At 40.0% G+C, this 5,881-nt stretch overlaps 1 long non-coding RNA gene across 1 annotated transcript; it reads left to right on the forward strand.

Annotated features, from left to right (window-relative positions):
- The first annotated feature begins 579 nt into the window (after positions 1-579).
- On the forward strand, positions 580-3,000 carry LOC310773927. Its single transcript, XR_014552567.1, has 3 exons — positions 580-690; positions 1,100-1,196; positions 1,952-3,000. It is a non-coding gene; the product is annotated as an uncharacterized lncRNA (long non-coding RNA).
- The last annotated feature ends 2,881 nt before the right edge of the window (positions 3,001-5,881 follow it).

Here is a 5,881-nt window from a genome sequence, read left to right on the forward strand (position 1 = left end):
CTGCCTGTGTCTCCCGTCGTCTCCTGAAGCCACTGCCGTCTCCACCACCACCCCACCCACACACGAAGTGCCGGAGCGGACTGGGACCCTGTCCCCTCTCCCAACAACGGTAGGGTCCTTATTTAGTCCTTACAAAATCAGCACATGGTTCTCATTACATTATTTTGAAAGTTCTGCCCGGCCCTCAAATTTAAGAGAATTGGGTCTGGAAATTCCTTGCAAAGTCTTTGAATTTGATTTTTAGGAGGTATGAGAACCCTGCAAATGTGACTAAAAAACAACAACATTCAAATAGGCTCTGCAAATATAGCGCAGATGTTCTCAGCATAGTGGTATACAAAGAAGCAAGGATATTAATTTAAATACACAAATACTATATAATATTATTTAGTCAAAAAAATTGATTTGGAATAAATACATTTATCTATTTATTTTTTATATTTTTTTATATTTATTTTTTGCTACTTTGACTCTGATGCGCTGCAGTCTGATCTCAGAAAAAAAATGCATGTTAGTGTCAGGTGATAATGACCTCTATCCCTGTCTCCTTCTCTGCCTCTCTACTGTCTTTCCCTCTGCCTCTGTCTCTCCTGTCGTCTCCTGAAGCCACTGCTGCCTCCACCAGCACCACCCCACCCCTTCCCCATGAAACGGCGGAGCAGCCTGGGACCCGTGATCTCTGCAACAACGGTATGCTAATGTTTTCAAGCACACTATCGGATTGCAATCTGATCACAGACAATGCATGTTAGTACCATCATTTGATGATATAAGTTGAAAAACTTAAATGGATAGGCCACTTTTTGGGGAGTTTAGCGAATTTTCCATATCGCCCCCAATAAACATCGATATACACGTCTTCACAGCAACTGTCCGTGCAGTTTGGAGGGTCGGGGTGTGCAGTAGTTAAATGGACAGCACTAAAACAGGACCAAGCAGATCGCGGCTCAAAGTCAACAAAACACAGTGCCTAAAATATAGTGTAAAATAAATATTCTGGTCAAGAGGTCTGTCTTTTTGTTTTGTTTTGTTTGTTAACTTAAGTTATTTAATTTAATTTACCTTGAAGTAAATTTGTATTTTGTTGTTGTTCCAACAGACCAAGTGCAAGCTGTGTTCCCAAACACCAGTGAGGTTCTAATCAGACAGTGCATGGCCCAGAAGTTGAAGGATGTGAGGCAGTGCGACAAAGAACAGTAAGTTTCTCTAGTTTTCTCTATCACTGAAAGTGGGTGTAAAACGTATAGAATGTAACCTGACCTTAATTCATGCTTATATTATATTGATATATCTTAATTAAAATTGGCGGTGTCTGTCACGATTGTGATGTCATCAGTGATGTGATAAACATTTTCCTGCCTGAGGCTAAACTCGTGGGCGTTCTGAGCATGAAGGGGTGGAGGGGATGTGCCACAAGGCATCATCCTCTCTGCCGAAAAGCCATTAGAAGAAGGCTAACCTTGCATCTCCAGGCTCTCTCTGAAAGGAGAAGAGCCGATCTGTGCTCAATTAGTGTTCTGGTCTGATATCTGGTGTATCTCTCTGCCTGTATCGCTCTTTTTTCCCCTGCAGTGTTAGGGTTGTATTCGTTTCATAATAGAGCTGTAATTGTAGTCGGGGCGTAGGGGCACAGATTCTGTTGTAGCATTTTCTGTTGGATTTATTGCATCTCCATCCATTATCCATGGCACATTTTACAGCATCTGTTTTAGGGCATAGGGTGTTGCCCAAAATTCTGAGAATGTTGCTCTATGCATCATAGATTTTGTGTAAGTTATGGGACCATTTGTGAATATAAAGTCCTGAATCAAATGTTTCAGTTCACAGCCGGACTACACTAGGTTTGCCTAGTTTTGGTTGTAATACCAGTATGTTTGTGAAATTGCCTTGATTATTCTAATGATATTAAAATTTTCACAGGGCTATTCTAATGATATTTAAATTTTCACAGGGGAACCAACAAGATCAGAAGACTTGTCAGCGGCAGAGAAGGTGTTCCTGAAAGGGACATGACACCCCCAAGTTCTGAAGTCTCACAGGAAGCTGTCCCTGAAAGGGACATGACAGCCCCAAGTTCTGAAGGCTCACAAGAAGCTCACATGACACCCTAGCATAGTTATTACAAAGGGATAGGCCACTTTTTGGGGAGTTTAGCTCGATTGCCATATCCCCCCAATATACACTGTCTTTACAGTCACTCTCGATGCAGTATGGAGAGAGGTCATATTTAGCGATAGAACGGTACTGCCGTTCAAAGGCAACAAAACAAAGTGCCAAAAAGCTCTATGTACATCTTGTGACTCGGGTACTAATCCAAAATGCAGAAAAACAATTTTTTGAGGTAAATAAATATTTAGTAAACATCGCTGCCGGGTGTACAGCGCATGTGCAAATAACGCATGCGTGGAAGCGCTGTCCACAGACAAACAAGGAAGTGACCCGGTATGGATTTACTATGGAAATAATGTTTCATGCAACTATGGATTATTATTTCATAGCATGGTGAATAAACTAGTCACAACATGTACACATGTGCATAGAGCTTTAGGCGCTGTGTTTTGTTGCCTTTGAACGGTAGTGCCGCCTCCACTGTTGTATCGCTAAATATGACCCCTCTCTCCATACTGCATCGAGAGTGACCGTAAAGACAGTGTATATTTAGGGTAAGTGGGGACAAAATGGCAATCGAGCTAAACTCCCCAAAAAGTGGCTGTTGCCATCTTTATTTTTCATCCATCAGAGCTGCAGCTTCACCTGCAATTGTTCCATGATCACTGTACATGTACATGCAATCTGTCAATCACTCCCTTTGATTTTGGTCTCCCGTTTGGAGTTGAAGTGGTGGCTGTTGCCATCTTTATTTTTCATCCATCAGAGCTGCAGCTTCACCTGCAATTGTTCCGTGATCACTGTACATGCGATCTGTCAATCACTCCCTTTTCTAGAGATGTATGATAAATGCAGTTATGAAAAGGTGAAGTTTTGTTAATAAATAAGATAATTTTATTCTTGTACATGTGTTGTGTGTTGCAAATAACCTACTGGTATGTGTCAAATTGTATGTAATCTGAAATTATGTGGAAAATGTGTCAAAGAAGGGATCATTCACATGTGGTTGTCTACTAATACATGTGAATGTTCCCACATGTGATCTTAGGACATGTGAATTTGTTGTTCATGTTATTCCATCCACATGGGAATATTCCCACATGTAATGTTGAAACCATGTGTGATTCTATGTTTTCCACATGTGGTTTTGGAGAAATGTGTTTTGGTTTTTCACATGTTATTCCAATTGGCATGTAACACATGTCCCAACAATCACATGTGGTTCAAGATCACATGTTGGAAGCTTCATGTGTTTCAACCACATGTGAATATTCCCACATGTGATCTTGAACCACATGTGGTTGTTGGACATGGAAATTACACATTTCAACCACATGTTGAATCACACGTGAAAAACCAAAACGTGTGCCAAAACCACATGTGGTCCACAACATATTGAATCACATTTGGTTTTAATATCATGTGGGAATATTCACATGTGGAGGGAATAACAAAACCACGTGTCCTAAAACCACATGTGGTTCAAGGTCACATGTGGATATCCACATGTGAATATTCCCACATGTGATATTAAAACCACATGTCGATCACATGTGGTCTTAATCACACATGTGTCCAAAAACCACATATATTCCAGAATCACATGTGATTTCCCACATGTGAATATCCACATGTGATATTAAAACCACATGTCAATCACATGTGGTCTGAATCACACAAAACATGTGTCCAAAAACCACATATATTCCAAAATCACATATGATTTTCCACATGTGAGTATCCACATGTGAATATTCCCACATGTGATATTAAAACCACATGTCAATCACATGTGGTCTGAATCACACGAAACATGTGTCCAAAAACCACATATATTCCATAATCACATGTGATTTTCCACACAATTCCACACAATTAAAACCACATGTCAATCACATGTGGCATTTCAAAATCACATGTGACTTCCACATGTGGTTTGACATGTGAACATCCACATGTGATATTAAAACATGTGGTTGAGTCACACGAAACGTGTGTCCAAAAACCACATATTTCAAAATCACATGTGATTTCCACATGTGACTTTTTCGTAAGGGTTAACACCCGACAACACAGAAATAAACCAATGCGCACTAGTTCTTATTTCACTTTTTGATAGATTTCCATCTATAAAATTCTAATGTTCAATTCCAGGAAAGGAAAGGATTGTTTGGAGTCAATGAATCAGTGCAATATGAGCCTGGCCGTGCATCATATCATGGAAAGTTGACCAACTCACGTCGAGTAAATGTTAGTTTGCATTGCAATAGAGCAGTGGTTCCCAACCTATGGTACGCGTACCGTAGGTGGTACTTGCGACCCCTGCTGGTGGTACTTGGAAGGCTCTGTGAAAAAAAAAAAAAATTTTTTTTTTTTTTTTTTTAAGTTTTTGTGCAAAATCCATGGTGGTCATTAGTAGTAGTTTTCACATGTGAAAGTGAAATAATAATAATAATTATTAATATTATTGGCAGTGTTTCTCAAGGTAGGTGGTACTTGCGCCCCCCCTGCTGGTGGTACTTGATCCCTGGAATCCCAATGTTTAAATTATGAAGTGGATCAAAACGGGAGGGAATCGTAAAAGAGCTGTAGTAGAGGAGAGCAGCAACGATGAAGCACAAGGAGGTGAAGACAGCAGTCAACCCAGCACAAGTGCAGCTGCTGCAGGTTGCACATAGGCTGCAGGTTGGAATAAATTTGCCTCCTGCGTGAACTGTGCATAGCTGAATACAGGCCCGTAGCTACCATTGAGGACACCGAGGTTATGACCTCGGTATTTTCCACACCAAATTTTTTTTTTTTTTTTTTTTAAATAGCACTGGTCCCCAGATCTATTAATCTGTCATTGATGTTTTAATGCGACAGTTGATCGGAAATGCAACAATTTGCTTCCTCTCTGTGTGCTATAGAAGAGAGATAACTCACAACATTCAGATTTTGCATTGAGGCTAGATTGGGGCTAGACTTTGGGGACAGTTTTATTTAAGTGAATGGGTAAGTAACTCCCCTGTAAGTGATGTTTGTGTAGATGGGCCATTGTATTTAATTGAGCAGTATTCTGCCATGTGACCTGTATGCAGAATATAAATTATATCATATGGGGAGACATTTATTTTTTGTATCATTTTAAAGCAACAGCACAGTAAAGAGGATATTAATCTAACATGATGTATGTAGTTCTTTATAGATCTAGCCTCTTCATTTTGCTCTCAAAGTGCACCAGATTGAAGCATTTTACTTTAAAATGGACAAAATTTTCTATCCGGGGGTGCACAGCCCCCCCTGGTCCCCCCACGCCGCGCTAAAATGACCTCGGTATTTCTCAAACCCTGGCTACGGGCCGGGCTGAATAGACTGTATTTTAACGTCGGTCATATGGTGGTACTTGGAGAGCCAACTACTTTCTCAGGTGGTACTTGGTGTAAAAAGGTTGGGAACCATTGCAATAGAGCCTTATAGAGCATGTTCCATTTAACTAACAAGTGTTATGTGACATTAGGTATTTATGGTCTCCCAATATGGTCAATGTATGTTGCTTTGAGAAACATTGTTTGTCATATTTATTGACAAATTTCAGTTGCTAAACCCAATTAGCTGCATGTATGAAATAACATTAATATGTCATTATTAGGTCAGTGGAAAAAAGGTAACTTAGGCACAAACCAGTGACTATGGGAGCTCTCATTAATCACCTTGTTAATTTCTACATTTATGAAATATGTTGTGAAATATAATATCCCCATGTGTCCTCAAAGCCTTGATATGAGCTCAC

Source organism: Poromitra crassiceps, assembly GCF_964638095.1.
Source record: "Poromitra crassiceps genome assembly, chromosome: 3".
NCBI lineage: Eukaryota > Metazoa > Chordata > Actinopteri > Beryciformes > Melamphaidae > Poromitra > Poromitra crassiceps.